The sequence below is a fragment of the Ictidomys tridecemlineatus genome, chromosome 1 (assembly GCF_052094955.1).
Source record: "Ictidomys tridecemlineatus isolate mIctTri1 chromosome 1, mIctTri1.hap1, whole genome shotgun sequence".
Lineage (NCBI taxonomy): Eukaryota > Metazoa > Chordata > Mammalia > Rodentia > Sciuridae > Ictidomys > Ictidomys tridecemlineatus.
In genome coordinates this window covers 110,276,567-110,300,335 of record NC_135477.1, presented here as the reverse complement: position 1 = coordinate 110,300,335, position 23,769 = coordinate 110,276,567, and the positions used below count along the sequence as shown (strand labels likewise).

Sequence of the window (23,769 nt, the reverse complement as noted above, 5' to 3'; positions counted from 1 at the left end):
TAGTATTCCCCTAATAAAAAGCATCAATCGGAGACTTAAAAGTGTCAAATGAAGTCCTACTGCAATCAGAATAAAAAACAAAATGACTTACTTTGTCTATAAGGCCATATATAATTTGGGTTCTGCCTCTTCTACCCTCATGTTCTTTATTTCCTGTACTAGAATTTTTCCTGTGGCTTTAACATAGGCAACTCTCTCATTGTACAATTTTCAGCTCAAGCGTCATGTCCCCCCATCAAGGCCTGTTCTAACCACATTATCTGAATAGGCTCCCTTTTTGCACTCTCTATTCATTGTCCTATTGTATTTTCTACATAGCACTTGTCACAATTTAAAATGGTATTTTTTCCTTATTTACTATCTCTTCCTTCTGACTAGTCTAGTAAATTCCAAATGTTCAAAGAATTGTTTTTATTTACTTCAGTTTCCTCAGTACTTATACTGGTGTCCGCAGATGAATATACTTAAATATGTGATAAAGTTTAGATAGAGGGAGAAAGATGCAAAGAAAGCTTTTTAAAATTTGCTCTGTGGTGCCCTATGTAAGATTTCTGTGCATCTACCTCTGAAACTGATAATGAGGCCTATATTCTTCAAGTCATTCAGAGACAGAATTTGCTTGATATTCCACGTAGTCTTGGGTTTCAAAGTTAAGTGAAAACAGGCTCAACTTATGTGGAATATAAGCGTAAGCCTCATTCAAAGACTCTCCACAAATAGTCTAATTTGTGTTTAACGAAAATATTTGTGCATTCATTTATCTTTTTAGAGCCAATATAAGTTTAGCTGTAATAGTTAAAAGCAAGAAGGGCTGGGGTTGTGGCTCAGTGGTAGAGCACTCGCCTAACACATGTGAGGCCCTGGGTTCAATCCTCAGCACCACGTAAAAATGAATAAAGGTTATTTTGTTCAACTACAACTAAAAAATAAATGTTTAAAAAAAAAGCAAGAAGAAATACATGGAATCTATAATTCATGTAAGTCTTGATGAGAATTTTCCAGAACTATAAAACAAGCTAAATTAAATTTTGTTGTGAAAAAAAGTTATGGTGAGGGCTGGTGTTGTAGCTCAGTGGTAGAGCACTTGCCTGGCACATGTGAGGCACTGGATTTGATCCTCAGCACCAAAAAAAATTAAGTAAATAAAAATAAAGTCATTGTGTCCACTTACAACTGAAAATTTTTTTTAGGTTATATTGAATAATGGAACTAGAAAATTAGGGTTTTAGCAGGAGAACTGGCACTGTGATTCTATCTTGCACATTCTATGGGGAAAAGACCTCATACCTTGGCAGCATAAATGGTCTCTAGAAAGAAGCATTCCATTGTGCAAGATTCTAAAGGTTTGAAAAAAAAGTGTCTATCTCTTCCTGTTCTCATTCCATGCTTCTTATGTGACTTTCTGATTATAATTCAATTTTCCTGTTGCTTTTATGCTAGAAAAAGTGTTAAGTAAGATAAAAAAAACTCAAGGATTCTAAACATCAGAGTGGGATTGTCCATGGTCCTGGTTGAGACTGAATCACAGCTCAACTTCCCCTTCTGCCCAGCCCAACTTCCACAGGTGTTGACCTCAAGAATACTACCAAATACATTCCTTGCATGCCAATCTCCAGCTCACATTTTTGCATTCCTGGGAACCCAAATTGCAGCCTTTTTCTTTAAGTGTAGCAGGACTCAGGTGTTCAAATGAGGTAGCCAGGAATCTGACTCTATCTTCCAGCTTTATATTAAATTCATTTATAGACTCTCCTCTGGTTAAAAGAGAATTTTAGAACATTTCACTAAAATTTATTTTTTTCTACAGTCAATTCCATGAAAATGAACTTGTCTAATGACAATTTTGTTTCAAAATTTTTGGTGATTGGTAGAAATAAAATACCCTGATGTGCCATTTGAGTAATTGGCAAAAGAAAAAAATTTAAATGCCTAGAAGTAGAGATAATATAACATAAAAACTCATTTTAAGGAAATGATAACTTACTATGATTGCTCACAATAAATAATTAGATATATTAACGTAGAAATAATCCACCATGAGATTTGATTTAAAAATGTAAAACTATTCAAAATAGCATGTGAGAAATTAGGATGACCAGAAGCAATTATTATTATGACTTTAATGTACCACATGAATTGTATATCACATTTGATATACAATAAAACAAAAATATAAGAACTAAAGAATAAAAATTTGGCTAAAAGTTCTAAAAATGATGTGTCCAATTATAAAATTAACTAGAAAGAAGAAAAATCACACTAATTATTAAATTTTGCTACCAAGTTTCAAAAATAAACTAAGTTTTCAGGGTCACATGGAATATTGGCAGAGGAATCTTGGCAATGCAAAAGTATAGAAGACATGTGAAGTAAACAGAAATTGAAAAAAATCTCATATGAATCACTAATGGTTATTGATGATAAAATTTTGTTTTTTAAATATTAAATATATATATTTAAGAAAAAAGCTATTAACCTTAGAATTCATCAGTTACAACATTTTAATAATTTTTTTAAGAGAGAGAGAATTTTAATATTTATTTTTTAGTTTTCGGTGGACACAACATCTTTTTTTTTTTTTTTTTATTGTTGGTCATTCAAAACATTACATAGTTCTTAATACATCATATTTCACAGTTTGATTCAAGCGGGTTATGAACTCCCAACTTTACCCCGTATACAGATTGCTGTATCACATCAGTTACCCTTCCATTGATTGACATATTGCCTTTCTAGTGTCTGATGTATTCTGCTGTCAGTCCTATTCTCTACTATCCCCCCTCCCCTCCCCTCCCCTCCCCTTTTCTCTCTCTACCCCTTCTACTGTAAATCATTTCTTCCATTTGTATTATCTTGTCTTACCCCTCCTTTCCTCTTATATATCATTTTGTATAACCCTGAGGATCGCCTTCCATTTCCATGCGATTTCCCTTCTCACTCCCTTTCCCTCCCACCTCTCATCCCTGTTTAATGTAAATCTTCTTCTCAAGCTCTTCGTCCCTACCCTGTCCTTGTTTACTCCCCTTATATCAAAGGGGTCATTTGGTATTTGTTTTTTAAAGATTGACTAGCTTCACTTAGCATAATCTGCTCTAATGCCATCCATTTCCCTCCAAATTCTATTATTTTGTCATTTTTTAATGCAGAGTAATACTCCATTGTGTATAAATGCCACATTTTTTTTAACCATTCATCTAATGAAGGGCATCTAGGCTGATTCCATAATCTTGCTATAGTGAATTGTGCTGCTATGAACATCGATGTAGCAGTGTCTCTGTAGCATGCTCTTATTAGGTCTTTAGGGAATAGACCCAGAAGGGGAATAGCTGGGTCAAATGGTGGTTCCATTCCCAGCTTTCCAAGAAATCTCCATACTGCTTTCCAAATTGGCTGCACCAATTTGCAGTCCCACCAGCAATAAACAAGAGTGCCCTTTTCCCCGCATCCTCTCCAGCACTTATTGTTGTTTGACTTCCTAATGGCTGCCAATCTTACTGGAGTGAGATGGTATCTTAGGGTAGTTTTGATTTACATTTCTCTGACTGCTAGCGATGGTGAGCATTTTTTCATGTACTTATTGATTGATTGTATGTCCTCCTCTGAGAACTGTCTGTTCAGGTCCTTGGCCCATTTATTGATTGGGTTATTTGTTATCTTATTGTCTAATTTTTTGAGTTCTTTGTATATTCTGGTTATTAGGGCTCTATCTGAAGTGTGTGGATTAAAGATTTGTTCCCAGGATGTAGGCTCCCTGTTTATCTCTCTTATTGTTTCTTTTGCTGAGAAAAAACTTTTTAGTTTGAGTAAGTCCCATTTGTTGATTCTAGTTGTTAACTCTTGCGCTATGGGTGTCCTATTGAGGAATTTGGGGCCCGATCCCACAGTATGTAGATCATAACCAACTTTTTCTTCTATCAGATGCCGTGTCTCTGATTTAATATCAAGCTCCTTAATCCATTTTGAGTTAACTTTTGTGCATGGCGAGAGATAGGGATTCAGATTCATTTTGATGCAAATGGATTTCCAGTTTTCCCAGCACCATTTGTTGAAGATGCTATCCTTCCTCCATTGCATGCTTTTAGCCCCTTTATCAAATATAAGATAGTTGTAGTTTTGTGGATTGGTTACTGTGTCCTCTATTCTGTACCATTGGTCCACCGGCCTGTTTTGGTACCAGTACCATGCTGTTTTTGTTACTATTGCTCTGTAGTATAGTTTGAAGTCTGGTATCGCTATACCGCCTGATTCACACTTCCTGCTTAGCATTGTTTTCATCTTCTATCCTGAAGCTTAATTTTGCCGGATACACGATTCTTGGTTGGAACCCATTTTCTTTCAGTGTTTGAAATATGTTATTCCAGGATCTTCTAGCTTTCAGAGTCTGTGTTGAGAGATCAGCTGTTATCCTGATTGGTTTGCCCCTAAATGTAATCTGCTTTCTTTCTCTTGCAGCTTTTAAAATTCTCTCCTTATTCTGTATGTTGGACATCTTCATTATAATGTATCTAGGTGTGGATCTCTTATGATTTTGCACATTTGGCGTCCTGTAGGCTTCTAGGATTTGTGATTCTGTCTCATTCTTCAAGTCTGGGAAGTTTTCTTGTATAATCTCACTGAATAGTCTGTTTATTCCTTTGGTTTGGAGCTCTGTGCCTTCCTGTATCCCAATGACTCTTAAATTTGGTCTTTTGATATTGTCCCATAATTCTTGGATGTTCTGCTCATGGTTTCTTAGCAGGCTTGCTGATCTGTCTATGTTCTTTTCCAGTTGAAATACTTTGTCTTCATTGTCTGATGTTCTCTCTTCTAAGTGATCTAATCTGCTGGTAGTATTCTCAATTGAGTTTTTAAGTTGGTTTAATGATTCCTGCATTTCTAGGATTTCAATTTGTTTGTTTTTTATTACCTCTATCTCCCTGTGAAATTGATCTTTTACTTCCTGGATTTGTTTGTCAATGTGATCTTTCATTGTCTGATTTTGCTGTCTCATGTCTTCCTTGAGACTCCAGATCATCTGAAGCATATATATCCTGTATTCTTTATCTGACATTCCGTCTGTTGCAGCTATTACCTCTTCTAAAGTTGAGTTGACCTGCATTGCTTGTGGTCCTTTCTTCCCTTGTCTTTTCATACTGCTCGCGTTTCTTTCTGCTTGGTGCAACTGTTGTGTTTTTGAAATTTACCCTCTATTTATTTATATTGCTCTTGTATAGTTGGGAAGTCTCCCTTGCAGGGCGGGTAGTGGCTGTGCTCCTCCTCTAATTAGGGTGGTCTGTCTACCACACTAATTGGTCGTAGGTCTGCCCCCACTGCAGGCACTGGTGGCTGTTCTGCTCTGACCCCACTCCAATTGTGGTAACGTAACTACCACGCCCTGGGGTCGTTGGTCCTGATCTGGATGTGGGTGGCGGCTCTGCTGTGTCCCCACTCCAATTGGTGTGACGTGTCTACCACGCTGGCAGACCTCTAGGCTGGTGGGTCGCAGTTCTTCACAGCCCCCACTCCCATTGGGGGTACCTGACTACCTCTTCAACGGGTCGCTGAGCCCCCTCCGGACCCGGGTGGCGACCCTGCTCCACCCCCACTCCAACCAGTGTGACGCGACTGCCTCAGTGTTACGTGTCCACCACGTTGGCAAGCTACCTGGCCTGTCTTGCCAGTGGGTCGCTGGTCCTATTCTAAGCATGGGCGGCTTCTCTCTTCAGCCCCAGCTGCATTTGGGGTTTCATGATACCACGCTTGGCCTGCTCTGGGCGCAGGTGGAAGCTCCACTCTGCCCCCACAGCATCCAGCAGGACCCTGGCTGAGAAGTAGTCACCGCCGGTTCCCTAGCCTTGGGCCAAATCAGCTTAGGTAGCAAGAACCCCGCCTTTCCGATCCCGATACACTCTCCGCTGGGAGCTGGCTCCAGCAAGCAACCCCCACGGGTTCCCCAGCCCCAGGCCAAAACTGTTCCGGGAGTCAGAACCCAGTCGCCCCAAGCTCAGCGCACGCTCCACTTGGAGCTGGCCTTCACAGGCAGTCTCCACAAATTCCTCAGACCTGGGCCAGTTTAGCCCCGGGAACCCAAGTCCCGGGAACCCAAGTCCCGCTGCTCAGTGCCCGGCGCACGCCTTGCCAGGCACGAGCCTCTAAGAGTATTCTCCACAAGATCCCCAGTCCCAATCCTGAGCAAGAAATCTGTCTGCTAGACGCAGGCAAATACCAGCCTGAAATCACCTGTTCCGTAGCTGAATGAGCTGAGATCAGTAGAACAATGGGATGATTACATCATCTCTCCGAGATGGAGGCTGCTGTCCTCCTCTGTGGTCAGACCGGTGACTGGAACCACTGCTTCTCTCCTCTGTCTCAAAGCCGGAACTCAGCACTAAGCGCTGCGATGTATCACTGGCGGGAGCCCCCCGAATCCGTATCGCTGTTCTCCCGCTCCTCGCTGTTCTCCCGCTCCGGCACCCTGCCGATCCCCAGCTCGCGCCACAGACACCAGCTGCGGAGCGATCAGGCTATGCGACCCTCCGTGCGGAGAAATGGAGCTCCCACAGCCAAACCTCGCACGATGGAAATCTGTCCACTAGATTCTGTAGTGCCTCAATTTCACTGGAAATTCCCAACAAGATATCCTTCAGCCGTTTCATATCGTCTTTCACTGGCTCAGTGACGCGGCGCACTGGGGTGATGCACTCCCTTCGCCGCCATCTTCTCTCCTTCAACATCTTTGTTTTGTATGTGGTGCTGAGGATCGAACCCGGGCCATATGCATGCCAGGCGAGCACGCTACCACTTGAGCCACATCCCCAGCCCCAGTTACAACATTTTAAAAAACATTTCTAGGTACAAATATAAAAATCAGGAGTCTTCAAAATCTATTTTTTACATATTTTTTACTTATTCTTTTTAGTTACACGTGACAGTAGAATGTATTTTGACATATCATACATAGATGGAGTATAACTTCCCATCCTATGGTTGTACATAATGTGGAGTTACACTGGTTGTGTATTCACATATGAAAGTTATGTCCAATTCATTCTATTGTCATTACCATTTCCACCCCATCCATTCCCCTCATTCCTCCACATCTCCACCATCAGGTGAATCTACACTCCTCTCTCCCTGTCACCTATTTTGAGTCAGCATCCTCATATCAGAGAGAACATTCAGCCATTTGTTTGGGGGGATTAGCTTATTTCACCTAACATGATAGCCTCCAGTTCCATCTATTTACCAGGAAATGCCTTAATTTCATTCTTCAGTATGGCTGAGTATATTCCATTGTGTATACCTACCACATTTTCTTTATCCATTCACCTATTAAAGGGCTCCCAGGTTGGTTCCATAGTTTAGCAACTCTGAATTGAGCTAGTATGAACATTGATATGGCCCCATAACTATAGTATACTGATTTTAAGTCCTTTGGGTATATGCCAAGGAGTGAGATAAATGGCTCAAATGGTGGTTCCATTTCAAGTTTTCTGAAGAATCTCCAAACTGCACCAATTTGCAGTCCCACCAGCAATATATGAGTGTACCTTTTAGCCCCACATCCTCTCCAACATTTATTGTTACTTGTATTCTTGAAAACTGCCATTCTGACTGGAATGAGATGGAATCTCAGTGTAGTTCTAATTTGCATCTCTCTAATTACCAGTTATGTTGAACATTTTTTTCATATATTTGTTGACCATTCGTTTTTCTTCTTCTGTGAAATGTCTGTTCAGTTCCTTTGCCCATTTATTGATTGTATTATTTGTTTTGGGGTTTTTATGGTGATAAGTTTTTGAATTCTTTATATATCCTGGAAATTAATGCTGTATCTGAGGTGCAGGTGGCAAAGATTTTCTTCCATTTTGTGGGCTTACTCTTCATTTTCTTGATTGTTTCCTTTGTTGTGATAAAGCTTTTCCGTTTGATGCCATCCCATTTATTGATTCTTGATTTTACTTCTTGCACTTTTGGAGTCTTGTTGAGGAATTTGGTTCTTAAGCTGAACTTAAAAAATATCCTGAAACTAACATTGATTAGGATAGCTTAATCAGGAGAAGGATGCTCATCACTGCACTAGTGACCATGGCCAAGACATGATTACAGAATTATCACTCAAGTCTGTAATTCATAATCCTCTCTGGAGCTAGGAGAGCAACCAAGCCCTTGGAAGTCACAGGGACCACAATTGGGAGAGGGAAAATTCCTGAAAGAAAATCCTGGGTATATGCTCAGGAAAAAAAAAAAAAAGGCAGAGGTCTCATATATTTTTCATTCCAAAATTTGGAACAAATTTTTGCCCTATTAAGCAGCACTTCTCTAACATAGCTAAAATACAGCCAAATTTATCATGGCTTTCAAAAGAGAACATTTATATATGTAATTTTTCAATCCAACTCTACTCAGAAAGAGTGGAGAATTCTTTTTAAACAAAAATTAGTTTGTTCCTTATACTATACCATAATAGCAGTTTTATATTTTTTCTCATTTGAAAAAATTTTAAAAATATTAATTGTATGGTTTTTTGCTTGAATTCTAACATTCAAACTACTTTTCTATAGTTCTGGTGACAAGGTGAAAAATGTTTCCCAGGCAAGTAGACATGATTTGTGATATGTCAGTTATTACAAACTTTAGTGGAAAATAAACTTTAGTATGCAGATTTTTTGTTTGGTTGGTTGGTTGGTTTTTCTTTGTACCAGAGATTGAACCCCAGGTTGCTGAACCGCTGAGCCACAACCCCATCCCTTTTCACTAATTTTTTTTTTTTTGAGACAGGGTCTCACTAGGTTGCTCACATACTCACTAACTTGCTGAGGCTGGCTTTGAACCTGCAATCCTCCTGCTTCAGGCTCCCAAACTCAGAAGTTTATAGGCATGCACCACTGTGCCCAGCTAGTATGCAGAATTTTTGATGATTTGTAGTTACTTTAACTTTTAATACATTAAGTATCTATTATTGCTTTTTACCATGTTTCCTCTTCAAATAAATTAACTTTACCCTAGGTAATTTAGAGTTGATATGTCTGTAATAAATCAAAATAAAAGTACAAGAGTCTAAATTGAACCCTTAGATGACACTGCAGTTGTTCTCACATTATTTACATCAACAATCATCTGACAAATATACATTGAGTACCTGCTCTGAGCCAAGAATTGTTCCAAGTTCTGGGAAGAAAGCCACAACAAACTCCCAACACTCGTGGACTTTATATTTAGCAAAAACAGACAGAACACAAATAAATACATTAGGTCAAGTGTTAATAAGTATTGTGAGGGAAATTACAGTAAGACAAAGCTGTAGAGAGTAAAAGAGGGTATAGAATGCTGTTTGGTGAAAACTAAATAAGTATTACACTCAAGTTTTATTTTAATTGAGGAAAAATGAGAAAAAAGGTAAATAGGAAATCAGATATCACCTTTATCCTTGATAATTCTGATTTAGTAAAATATGTCTAAATTTGTCAGTAAGTGAACTGCCTGATTTTCTTTTCTACTTTTTTATTTGTTCTTTTTTAGATAAACTTGACAGTAGAGTGCATTTTTACATGATACATACATGAAGTATAACTTATTCTAATTAGGATCCCATTCTCGTGGTTTTACATGATGTGAAGTACATAATATTGAAGTCCAAAATTAGACCCACCCACCCATTTATTCTCAGTTCTAGAAAAATGCAAACTTCTCAAAGAATCAGACCACTCTTACAGAAACATAGCACAAAGTAGAGGGAGCTCGTACTTCTTGCAGGCAGTTGGATCCCAAGGAGGAAAGGGGAGATGCTCCCAGTTTCCTTAACCCCGAATCTCCCAAGTAAATAAAGTACCAGCTGCTCCTCTAGCACAGTGAATGAGAGAACAGAGACAGGGAAGTATGTTAGTACAATCCCTCACACACATACACTGAGCCTGGGGTTGTTGCTTAGTGGTAGAGCACCTGCCTAGCATGTGTGAGGCACTGGGTTCAATTCTCAACACCACATATAAATAAATGAATAAAATAAAGGTTCATCAACATATAAAAAAAATTTTTTTAATCCCTCACACATAAGGTATGCTATTAAAGAAACCAGTTTGTTTTCTCGCAGCCACATTCTGTTGTTCAGATATTGGTACATAGAAAGTAGGCAGAGAGTTGATTGGATTTTATCGGGGACACAGCCTGCCGAGTATTACAGGGGCAGGAGTAGAAAAGAAGATGGGAGTATCTGCAAGGGAAAATTGTTATAAAGAACTACAGAACACAAATAGAATAAAGAGAAAAGTGAGTCCATTAAGACAATAATAGACAATGAATAATTGGTATAAAAAATTGACTCTGTCCAAATGTAATGAAATAATTGTGTGAGACAGGGAATTAGTAAGTTCCCTGGAAATATAAAATAGCTCACTGATAGAAAAATTAATCACCTACCAAAGATATCCATACCCTAGTCCCCAGAATCTATGAATGTTATTTTACATACACAACAAAGGGGACATTGTAGATGTGATTAAAGAGCCTTGATATGCAAAGATTTTTCCAGATTATCTGTAGATCCAATATGATCACAAGGGATCCTTTTAAGAAGAAGACATGCAAATCAGAAAAAGAAAGAAAATGTGATGATAGAAACAAACAGAGAGTCAAAGTTGGAGAGCTATGCAGCTGGCTTTGAAGAAGAGGAAGCTAAGAAAAGAGTTGGCCTTTAGAGTTGGGAGAAAAGTTGCTCTGCTTAGACTTTGATTTTAGCCTGAAATACACATTTTTTGATATTTTATCCACAGGAATATAATTTACAATAACTGTTCAAGCCACTGAGTTTGTTACAAACATAATACAAAACCAGCATTTGGTTAAATACAATTTGAAGGTAGTACAAATATTGGTAATACAAAGTCTAGGATGCACCATGGGTTAAAGTATAATGAGGAAAAGTGAGAGCACTGTGGTCTGGGAGGTGGTTATCCACATGAATATTGAAGTCTTTTTAAGCATGAAGATGGCAATTTAGATGATCAAATTCCCAATGAATGAAGGGGAAGTTGCCTGATTAATAAGAAGGAATGCATTTCAGAGGCTCTTATTTGGGGAGGGTGGGTGAGAGGTCAGTGATCTGGAAGAAACAATAAAATAGAAGGAGAACACATAAAATAGGCAGTAGTGGAACAAACTAAAATATAATCAGTATCCTTAAGAATGGTCAGGTTTTAGTTAAAAAGAATGAAGGGAATGATCAGAAGACAATTGAAGATACCAAGGAGTTTAAATTTTGATGACAAATTTTAAGATCATAGTGAAAGAATTTGGAGTATAGAATGAAAATGATTGATATGGTCATATTGGGGGATATTCAAGGCTTTGGTGTCATGAACCAGATAATAATTTATGATCTGAGATTCCTGGACTTTTGAAAGTGATTTATGTAAACAAGGGCATAAAGCATAATGGTATTGTCCTGATAATTTTTAAGGAGGATAAGAATCCAAGGAAGTAGCTCAATGGTAGACTACTTGCTTAGCATGTGCAAGGCCCTGGAGGCCAATCCCCAACAGCACCATATAAAAAAGAGAGGCTATGGGGGCTTGGGGGACAGCTAGCAGTTTCAAATGTAGAAATTTTTGTTGTTGTTTTTCTTTTTGGTACTGGGAATTGAACCAAGGGGCACTTAACCAGTGAACCACACCACCAGCACTTTTTTGTACTTTATTTAGAGACAGGGTCTGAGTTGCTTGGGGCTCCCTTCAAGTTGCTGAGGCTAACCTTGAACTTGTGATCCTCCGGCCTCAGCCTCCTGAGCTGCTGGGAACACAGGTGTGCACCACTGGGCCCTGCTCAAATGTAGGAGTCTTTAAGGAATGATCCATTAAATAGTTGTAGAGATGAAGTGAATTAAATTGTCTTACCAGCAATAACTAAGAGTTCTCTGGGCTTCCTTCAAGTCCATTTGGAGGGAAGTGGATGAATGCATCAGAAAAACACAGTACTGGAAGTTATTATGAAATCTAGGAATTCATGAATCCCTGAGGACTTTTTTTCAGATTTCAGAGTGGATCATGGTTGTAGGAGGCAAGGTAAGGCTGTGGAGCATTCATGAAGTTGCTGAAGTATCTTCTGGGGTCATGGCTGGGAGAGGGGCAAGCAATGGACATTAATTTTATCATATAAATGGTTTTATTATTTGCCATCCTATTATTCCCATTAAATCAAGTATCTTAGTAGTATCATTATTTTTAGAAAATAATCTTATATTTGGAGAAGGAAAAAGTATTTTTAAAAACTGAATAGTTTAAAGGAATTAGAAAAATGAAAGTGAAAAAGTGCAAATGAGAAAACAGCCCAGATTAAAATGGTTTTTGCTGACACAAATAAGAACTACTTTTTAAGACTTATGACTGTTTGAGCAATCTCAAAAATTCCAACCTCTGGTAGAAAAGTCCTGACACCAGGGAAAAAGATACATTCATCAAATTTATTCTCAAAGAGAATTCTATTTCTTTACAAAAAATAAAACAACTTTCTACTATTCTTGCTTTCCTCAGAAAGGAGAGTATAAGATTTTAGTTTTCACATGTAAATTGCAGTTGATGTTTAAAGAAATCTAAGTGCTGGAGATGTGGTTCGTTCCTGTATTCCATGTAGTAGAAGAACTATATATAAATTATTCCTTCTTTAGAACTGGGGTTCTTAGCATGTTCAGGGTGTGCATGAAACCAGGTGTGGGGTGTATGCCTGCAATCCAAGTGACTTGGGAGGTGAGGCAGGAGAAGCACATTTGAGGTGAGCCTCAGCAACTTAACAGGGTCCTAGGCAATTCGGGCAGACCATGTCCCAAAAGAAAAAATAAAAAGATCTATATATTTGGCTCAGTGATAAAGGATCCCTGTGTTAAATCCCTCATTTAAAAACAAAAACAAAGAAACAGTATATGCCACAGCCCATCTGGCTGCAGCAAAATAACTGGGGCTGACGAATAACTTGTGTATGTTGATACAGCAGGAGTGGAAGCCGTTTATTGTAGGACAACAGAGGTATTTATACATTTTGCACAGCTTATCTTAATTAGCATAAACTAGATACATCAGTCAACCAATAAGGAATCTCCACACTTCATGGCTCGCTTTTGTTACTTCTCAAACCACTCCCTCTGGCATTTTGCCAGGCACCATCCAGACTTGTTTAAGAACTCTAACATTTCTCTGGCAAAATACCAGGTGTTATTTTGACTTGTTTACAGACTCTAAGAGTATACATGAAGTCAGTAAAATTATATGTGAAACTATATGGTAAGGTGGACTTTGATAAGGTGGTATCTGGGTCCTTAGCTGTCTTCAAATTCTTAAAGTAAACAAAAATTAAAACAGGAAATTACAATGCTGTAGGTGTTTATAATAAATAAGTTCATTTTCATGTTGTTGTTTTTAATTTTTTTTAGTTGTAGATGGACATAATACCTAAATTTTATCTATTTATTTTTATATGATGCTGAGGATCCACCCCTGCACCTCACATGTGCTAGGCAAGCACTCTACCATGAAGCCACAGCCTCAGCCCCTCATGTTTTTTTATAATATAAATGTATTATCTAAATATATACTTAAATGCATCAAACTGGCATGAAAGGTAAGAACTCATATGTCATACACATAATGAGTGGTTGAAGTTAGAGAGTGAGTAAAAGGAAGTCATAAGTGAAAGAAGAAATACTGATTCAAAATTTATTGAGCATCAACTTTATACCATGTGGTATGAATACACAGATAAACAAGTCACAGTACCTCTGCTCTTTACATTTCAATTTCTTAAAATGTAAGTAGATAAAGTATAAAACACTATTAAAATATTATAATTTTGTTCCTAGATTGGCAATAGAAGGGAGTATGAGCTCAGACTAAGGTGTCAGAAACCAGGGGCTGCTGTGTATGGTCATGAGTAACCTAAAATTCACAGAGAAAATAATATGAGAATTATTAGAATCATGAGAATAAACACTAAGCAGGATGATTTCCAAAAACAATAACATTATTCTTTCAATAGCATTGTCTCACCAAGTATTGAGGTGAAATTGCTATGTGCTAGACTGTCTTCCCAACTAGGAATACAGTGAATGCAAGATAAGGATGTTATATAAATAGTATCAGTTTCTATGTATGCCATTGTTATGATTTAGATATGAGGTGTCCCCCAAAAGCTTATATGTGAGACAATGCAAGAAGGTTCAGAGGTGAAATGATGAAATGATAATAATTATAACCCAAGCAGTGAATTAATCCACTGATAAAGATTAGCTGAGTGATAACTGAAAGTTGATAGGTTGTGGCTGGAGGACATACCCCCTGGGGGTGTGGCTTTGGGGTATTTATCCCTGGTGAGTGCGGCTTTCTCTGCTTTCTGATTGCCATATCCAGAGCTGTTTTCCTCCTCACACCCTTCCACCATGATGTTCTGCCTCACCTTGGTCCCAGAGCTATAAAGTTAGCCATCTATGCACTGAGACCTCTGAAACCTTGAGCCTCAAATAAACTTCTTCTCCTCCTCTACATTGTTCTTGTCAAATCTTTTGGTCACAGTGGTGAAAACTTACCAAAATACAAACTAGTACTGAGAAGTGGAATCACTGCTGCAACTAACCTGACTGTATGGTTAGTTACTTTGGGAGTTGGTTTGTTGGGGGAGGAATTATGAAAAGTTCAGAGATGCAAGCTGGAAAAGTTTTTAGAATTTTATAAATGAAGGTTAATGGGTCATTGTGATGGGAGCTCAGAAGACCAGAATGCCAATAAGACTGTAGACAGTATAGATTGGGCTAATCAGGTCTCAGAACTCTATTGTACTAGAATCTGTTCACGTTAGTCTGGCAAAGAAACTGTCTACATTTTTTTCTATGTCCTGACACTTTTTGTGAGGGTGAATTTAAAGGTGATGAATTGATTAATCTGATGGAGAAAATTTCAAGGCACAGCATTCAGGCAATGACATGGATACTGCTGGTGAATTTTAGCCAAGTTTACTATGATAATTAGGAGTAAAGACCAAAGAAAGATTTTTTAAAAACCCACAGTTCAAAATTCAACAAGAACAGTATAAGTAAAAATGACTAAAGAAGGTGTGGTTCTTAAAGAGATTATATCCATAAAAAAGTACTTAATATTTCACCCAGAGATTATAGGATAAAAGGCCTAAGGACATCTCAGAAGTTGGCAAGCCCACACCCACCTTAGGCTCAGGGTACAAAAGTAAAGTTCCTTTGAGAAGAGACCATTAGGGAACCCTCGTTGCACAGGGGGACCTAGGAAGTTGTTTGACCAGTGCAGTTGCCCAGGCATCCAGAGGCTGCTTCAGGAGGCTTGGCTACTCCTTGAAATGGTGGCAGACTTTGGCATCAATCACATGGTACTGGTTCTGCAGGAATGCAGGACACTGGAGTTAGGAGAAAACAGAGGCTTCCACTAAGATTTCAAAGGAAGCCTGGGGGCCAGGCAAAATACAGCAGGCAGCCCCTGAGAAGATAATGCATAAAGATATGAGAAGCCAAAGTAGCAGTGGAGACCCCTGAGATTAAGAGATGCTAGTAATGTTGAACTTATGCCAGGAAAGCTGCAGGAATCAAGCGGAAACAAGCCAAGAGAGAGGTCATGTGGATTACAATCAGCAAGGCCATAGGGACAGAGCTATACAAGCCCTTTGGAAAGCATATACAATTCCTTGTGCCCCAGATGCTATACAAAGAGCTATAGAACTTGTTTGCCTAGCTAGATTTTGGCCTTGCTTTGGTCCCATCTCTTCTTTCTATTCCTCTATTTCTCCCTTGTGGAATGGAAATGTTCACTCTGTGCCATTATATATGGAATACATGTAACTTGCTTTTGATTTTTACAAGGGCTCACGCTGAGAGTTTATTTTCAGTCTCAGAGGAAACTTCAGATTTGGATTTTTGGACAATGCTAAAAATATTAAGACTATGAGATTCTTAAAAAAAAAAAAAAAGGACTAAATAAATGCCCCTGAATTCAATCCCTAGTACCCCCCCCACACACACACACAAAGGACTAAATATATTTTACATTGTGAGATGGGCATGAGCTTTTGGGGACCAGAGGCAGGATGTTATGGTTTAGATATGAAGTATCTCCCAAAAGCTCATGTGTGAGACAACGCAAAAACATTCAGAGAAATGAGTAAATGATGACAGTTTTAACCCTATCAGTAGATTAATCCACTGACAGGAATTAACTGGGTGGTAACCAAAGGCAGGTATTGTGGCTGGAGAGAAAGGTCACTGGATTATAGCTTTGGGTTTATATTTTGTACCTGATAAGCAGTGCACCTGTCCTCTGTCTCTTTCCCGCCCTCTACCCCCTCTTCTCCTTCCCTCCCTCTCTCCCTTTCTCTCCTTCCCTTTCTCTCTCTCCCTCCTCTTTTCTGATTGCCAGGATTTCCATGTCCTGAGCTTCTTTCCTCCTCCACACCCTTCCATCATATTGTTCTGCCTCACCTCAGGCTCAGAGCAATGGAGTCAATCATCTATAAAACTGAGACTTCTGAAACTATGGGCACCAAATAAATGTTTCCTCCTCTAAAATTGTTCTTGTTCAGGTTTTTAGTCATAGCAGTAAAAATCTGATTAAAACAGCCATCATGTGTGAGGGGGGGCGTAGAAATGCTATCAACAAGATATCATAGTAGATCCTAAAAATAAAAGGTACAGTAAGTAGGGGAGGAAAGGAGTGGAGCATACAGGAGAGTAAAAGTACTAAAAGAAACTACAACTGATAAGGCAGCGTCTGCAAAAGGATAGTGTTGTGATTTAGATGAATAGTTGTAATATTGTGACAAAAGAAGAAAAATTAATTTGGTCTCTGGTCACCGTTCATGACATGGTGTTTCTAGTAATTTCCCGAACACTGGGGCCCTAGGAGAAACTTTTTGTTCTGATATTTGGTCTTTGACCCCAGTTACTGACACAGAGCTCTTAAGATCTTTATAATTTCCTATTTAATAGTATCTGACACAACTCCTAAAACCCTTAGAATTTCCAGAGTGACAGGAGCATCTTTTGTCCTAGTGAGGTAACTTCTTGGTAGGCTCCTTGATAGCCTCAAGATAGGGGCTGACTACCTCGTGAATCAACCATTACCTAAGAAGACTGCAACTTGATATATAGATTCAATGCAATTTCAATCAAAATGTTAGCAGGTTATTTTGTATATATTTACAAACTTATTCTAAAATTTATATGAAAAGGGGAAAGAACCAGAATACTCAACACAACATTAAAGAATAAATTTGAAGAATTGACACTGCCTGACTTCAAGACTTACTATAAAATTATAGTAATCAAGAAAACTATGACATTGATGAAAAAATAAACAAATAGACAATTAGAACTGATTAAAGGGCCCAGAAATTAATTTACACAAATACACTCAATTGATTTTTATAAGGGATCAAAGGCAATTTGAAGGAGAAAATGTACTGTTTTCTACAAATGGTGTGGAAACGTTGGACATGTATATACAGAAAAAAGGAATCTATACAGAGACTTAAAACCTCTCACAAAAATTAATTCTAAATAGATCAAAGACTTAAGTGAAAAACACAGACACACACACAAAAAAAGGACTGAATAAATGCCCCTTAATTCAACTCCTATAAGATAATATATGAGAAAATCTCAGTGAACTTGGATTTGGTAATGCCTTCTTGGAAACAAAACAAAAAGCCTGATCCATGAAATAAAAGATGAGAAGTTGGACTTCATGAAAATTGATAACTTCTACTTTACAAATGATATTGTTAAGAGAATGGCAAGATAAGCCACATATTGGTAGAAAACATTTCCAAAATGCATATTTGTTAAAAAAAAAAGACCAGTATCCAAAGAATACAAAAAGGAAAGAAAACAGCCCAATTTTAAAATGGGCAAAATATGTGAAAGAATATTTCACCAAAGAAGATATACAGATAGCAAATAAACATCATGTTAATCATCATATGAGAATAGCACTTTGAAAGAACAAGGGAATATACTACTACACATCTACTAGAACTGTTAAATCCAAAACACTGACACCACCAGTTTCTGGTCTGGATGTGAAACAACAGGAACTCTCATTTGTGGCTAATGAGAATGCAAAACAGTACAGTCACTTTTAAGACAGTTCCATATTTTCTTACAAAGCTAAACATACTTTTACCTGAGAACAGCAATAGCATGTTTAGTAGTTAGCCCACAGAAGTTGAAAATATATCTTCACTCAGAAAACTGCACCGACATGTCTATAGCATCTTTATTCATAATTGCCAAACCTGGGAATCAATCAAGGTATTGCATTAAATTTGTATGGAGGTACCAAAATAAACACATGTTTATTTTGGTACCTCCATACAAAATGGAGTATTATTAAGCAATACAAATCACACAAAAGACATAAAAACATAAACTCATTGCTAAATGAAAAAAAACAATGAAATGTCTACATGCTAGACAATTCAAGATGTATGAAATTATTTAAAAAGTTAAAATTACCATGTTAAAAAAATGGTTGCAAAGGGAGAGATAGCAAGGAATGAATAGGCAGAACACAGGCAATTCTTATGGCAATAAAACTATTTTGTATGATACTATAATGGTATCATTATAAACTGCTGAAAATCACAGGGTGTTCAACACAAAGTAAACCCTGATGTCAATTATGGATTTTAGTATCAGTATTAGCTCACTAATTATAATAAATACAGCCCACTAATGCAAAGGATTATTAATAGAAGAAAACATGGGGTGTCATGGAGGTGAGAAGAACCTTGGATTTCTACCCAATTTTTCTATAAATCTGAAACTTATAGAAAAATTACTCTAAAACTACTCCAAAAATAAGCTCATTAATTGAAAACAATGATGGCCACTATGAATAAATGAATTGGAGTTCAGTTAGAGTAGAAGTAGGATTTTACTAAGGAGATCTATAATCATTAAGGCAAGAGAAGATGGTGGGTTGGACTAGGGTAGATATGAATAAAAATAACAGAATCAAGACACATTTGCAGTTGTTATGAGATTTTGCTGATTATTTGGATATGGGTAAGGAGGAAGTAGAAAATATCTATAAATGGTTTCTAAATTTTTATCTGTGTAATGGAAAATAGGCAAAATTCCTAAGTATATTTTAAAAAATGGACACTTTCTGAAGCCACTAGAGTGGGTTGATGGTAGAAAGGAAATTGTTCAAATAGCTAGAAAATTCAATATTATATTTCACAAAGAAAGTTCAATATTATATTTCACAAAGAAAGCAATATTTTTACTTTCTTGAATCATTTTCACTTTCACCCACCCCCAGTCCTATACCAGAATTGCATTATAACATAAATTAAACTCCATACAACTTAAATTTCACAGTTATATATGCAAAACAATATTTGAAACTTAAAAGCAACATGTTATTTTAAATAATTTAAATATTCTAAATATTAAAATAAAATTCTCATTTTCAAAGAAAACCATCTATCAATAGATACTGTTTACATGCTTAGAGGCTGTCTCTTTCTCCCAACCAAAAAGCTAGCCAGCATTTCCTAAGCTAGGATGCATGCATCTAAAACAAGCTTTACTCCTCAGTTCTCAATATAATATGAAAACTAGCAGCAAGAATGCCCCAGAAGTCTAAATTTACAATGCATCACATTAGGAAAATAAAGTAACCAAGATCCAAATAATTGTGGACTTTACAGTCTGCCATCAACACCTTAAATTTCATCTTGAATCAGCAGAACACAGAACACTGACGTAATATCCAATGGAAACATTATCACAGCGTGATTATATAGTAATATGATGCATTTCTCATGCTGGTTTCATTAAAATAGCATCATATCCACAAAATTCTTGAATAGACCATCTCCAGAGAGATTAGTCCAAAATTATCATCTTATTCAAATATATTTCCTGCCTTGGTTGCATTTTATATCTTGTTTTCTTCAGATTTCCATATGATGGTTTGTGTAGCCAGGAACCAGGGTTACCTCAACCTCTTGTTTTAGGAATCAATTCCCCGCCCTCACCCCCATCTATCTTTACAGATAAAAATTTAGAATTTAAATGTCTTTAAAATGGTAATTTATCACTTAAAAACCTTAGTTGTTTCAAAAGCAACAACTCTAATGGCTGTATTTTCTACAGCTGAGATTTATGTTACATTTTTAAAATTGTGGCTCTCAGAGCAGTGCCTTAGTGTTATACAGAGGGCCAATCTATTTTTAATTCTTTTCATACTAAATATATTTCCCTCACTTTCCACCCATTCACTGTACCTCTGAGACAACATTAACTTATGTTTTGGGGTTGAAACAAACTGCCAGACTTTAAGCCTGCCCAACATTCACTTTAAGTTAGCTCCTACTTCTCTTTCTCTTTTTTTTCCCTCTTCCTTCTCTTTCTCCTTCACTTCCTCATCTCCCTCCTTTCCCTTCTCCTCCTCCTCCTCTTACTCCCCTCTTGCCTCCTGTCAGAGTGTTACCTGTGCCATGACCTTTCAAAACTAAATATTGAATTCACTGACAAGAATTTGGGATGAAATGAGCTGGGAGAAATATATGTGACCAGAGGAAAAGCAATGAACTTTTATTTTTAAAAAGGGTGATGAGGTGGGGGGGAGGGGGGAGGTAGGGAGAGAAGAGAATATTCAATTTTTCTCAACCTCTCATTTTCCCAAATTATATACATTGCCTGACAGCTGTTCCTTGTCTCCTTTCACTTAACATTTGTAGGATCATCATTATTTCAAGGAGAACACATGGGGAAAGTTAAGGCCATGAGAGGTCACTTCTCCTCCATAAAGGAGTAGAAGAAATGCGTATTTACCCCCTCTTTCTCAGAGTGACTCATCATAAAGTATTATTTTTATATCAAACTAGAATATTCTTTATTCTTTCTTGTGTAAATGAATGAGGGTTGTTCTATACTAAGATGAGTCGCCAAAGTAACTTACAGATTTTTCCTTCCTTTAATATCTTTAAAGAAGATAAGTTATCAATTTGAGTTTGAAGGATGGCATGGAATCCTGAGAATAAGTTTAAATTATAACTTAAATAAATGAAGTAACCTTTGGCTGCCCCTACTGCCTCAATAACAAAATATGTATTCTCATAAATCAACTTCTTTTAAACACCAATTCAGTGTGGCATCTTAAAAAAAAAATTAACTCCCTGTCACCTTAAGATTAGATGTCAAAACCGTACAAACTCTGTGCAATTGAGGTACAAAATTAATTAACTGACTACTACTATGGCAAATACTAATGTAGCATAATGAGCCTTGGAAGGCCCATGTCAACACTAAATTAGAAAACCCAGCTACCTTTAATAATTGTTATTCTGAGTCTGTAGTGTCCAGAAACTATTTCAGGATGAATGGAATGTTTATTAAAAGTATTACCATATATGGTGTCTTCTGAGTAGTCATAGAATATAAGGAAAAGCTAAGTTCAACTCCTTAAATCTCTATTAAAAACTGATTGATCTTGAAATATCAACAGGTTGATCAATGTGTGGCATTTAGAAACTGTACACAGAATAAGTGAACTAGATTTAAAATGTTTCTTATGGCCTTTTTTAGATGACTAGTTATTATACTTCATAAAATACTCAAGCCTCTCTCTCCCCTTCAGGTACAAATTCTGGATTAATATATATTATATATGTAATATATTATATTTTAGTAATATATTAATATATTATCTATAATCCTATTATCTACTTTATACTGCTGAGATTGATACCATCCTATTTTATTAATGCTGGAAATCAATATGAATCTTAGTATAGCTTCCTAATCATTACCAAAATATATTTCTGAGAGGTTAGCAGGAACATTATTTTTTTTTCCTCTAAGTCAATCAACTTTCTCCATCTCAAGTAGAAACTGGAAGGTAAGAACATGAGCAAGAGTAGCTCCAAATCTCACTGATAATTTCTGACATCCATACATAAATTTGTAGTACAATTCTCCATCCCAAGAATTTTTTATAACAATTAGCCTGAAATAAAAATTTGCAGAGGTATAAATGGAGGTATCACTAGCATCAGAATTCTAGGGCTAAATCTAGATATCCACCTAAATGAGCAAGTCCCACAACTTTGTTTCCCATATACATGCCAACGTAAAGAACCGTATTACCAAATCATCCCTTAACTCAGCTCTTATGGACAATGGTCACCAAAAAGAAGAAATGGTGATAATTTTAGGGGTTACCTGTGAGTCAAGAATCCTGTAAGTGAAAAATTAAGGAATGCTGTGAGCTGTGAAGCATCTCTATATATGACAGCTTACCAAAAAATAAAAATCACCAAAAAGCTTATTTCTAAGCAGTTCTTTCAGATACAGTCTCAAAACAAAATGTCCAACAATTATTTATATTTCCTCACTTATAACCAATAGGATATGTAGATCTCAATATTTTCAAAATTTATAAGACAAAAAATACTATTTTGAAAAAAATTAATCTTATCTAATTGTCCAAATGAAACTATACAATGAAAATGTATTTTAAAAACAGGTTTTATTAGAGGCAATTTGCACTTTCCTTTTGTCAATTAAACCATTAATAGTTACAGTTAATTTTAGATTAGTTGTTTTGCATAGGTTAGGTTTATTTCTGAAAATTTGCTAAGGTTCAAATAATCCATTATAGTCAGCCTACAGATACGTTTCACAAAGCTACCTTACCTAAAACAAAACAATTTTAAGACTAAATTTCAAAATTAATGTAAATTTTGCATTTTATTTAGTTACAAGACATTCACAGCATTTTTGTCTTTCTCAGATTTTTCCCAAAGCCTCTTGTTCTAGGAATCAATTGCTTCTCCCCAAGTGTCCATTTTAAAGAAAAAGACCAAGGCTTAGAATCTAAATTTCTCTAAAATAGTAAACTGTCTTAAAAAAAATCCAGTTGTTTTGATAGCAGCAGATGCAAAGGCATCCCCCCTTTTTAACACTGTTTTACTGATTTGATCCTATTTAAGCTTTTCAAAAAGCAATATAGTGACAACTTGTTCATTCAGAAGAAATCAAGTAAGAAAAGCAGGATTATATTCAGATGAGCATATACTCATCCCATGTTCAGAGAAATGCTCTGGAAGATTTGAATGCTTTCTGAAATATTAAGCATTTTGTGGTCCAAAAATGCACTTCTCTCAGTTATTTCTTATTCTGGGAATAGTCTGTTCATTTCTGCAATGCCTTTGCACCCTCTAATGGTCATTTTAGGATTTTCTTTAGTGGGAGAAATTTATACAAGGCTATTCAAAGGTTTCATCTTGTAAATTTGAATTTTTATTAGAATAATGACATTTACACACTTTTTACCTTTAAATCTGTGATTTCATAATCCCAAATATTAATTGAAGCTCACACCTCTTCACACTGTTGAGAAAATAGAAGTATATAGAGTTGAAGTTACTAGGATAATAATTAGGAAGCACTCCCTAATTTCCAATTATGTCTGACATATTAACAAGCTAATAAGAATTTAAGATTCTGCCTCCCAGGCACAAAACAATTCAACAGTAAAGCCATGATTAGGTATCACAGTTCTTATTTCCTGATACTAGTATGATGAAATCTGCTCAGAATCTGGGCCTGTTTACACAAGGCACAGAAATGAGTTCTAATCTAGTACAATATCCCAAAATGAACAGCAGAAATGATGCTCTATTACATTAAAAAATCAATATCAAGGTTAAACACACACACACTTTGCAGTTTCACTGATTTATATGTTGTCTCAAAAACATTAAACTCCCTTAACT

General features: G+C 36.7%; 1 long non-coding RNA gene across 2 annotated transcripts in view; it reads right to left on the bottom strand.

Moving 5' to 3' along the window:
* Window positions 1-23,769, bottom strand: part of LOC110598229 (uncharacterized) — a 119,568-nt gene that overhangs the window by 76,839 nt on the left and 18,960 nt on the right. The window contains exon 2 of one of the 2 annotated variants that reach the window (XR_005727901.2): window positions 23,327-23,383. The exons of the other annotated variant lie outside the window; for it this stretch is intronic. This is a non-coding gene — a long non-coding RNA (uncharacterized LOC110598229). The remainder of the gene's footprint in view (window positions 1-23,326; window positions 23,384-23,769) is intronic. 2 annotated transcript variants of the gene reach the window in all.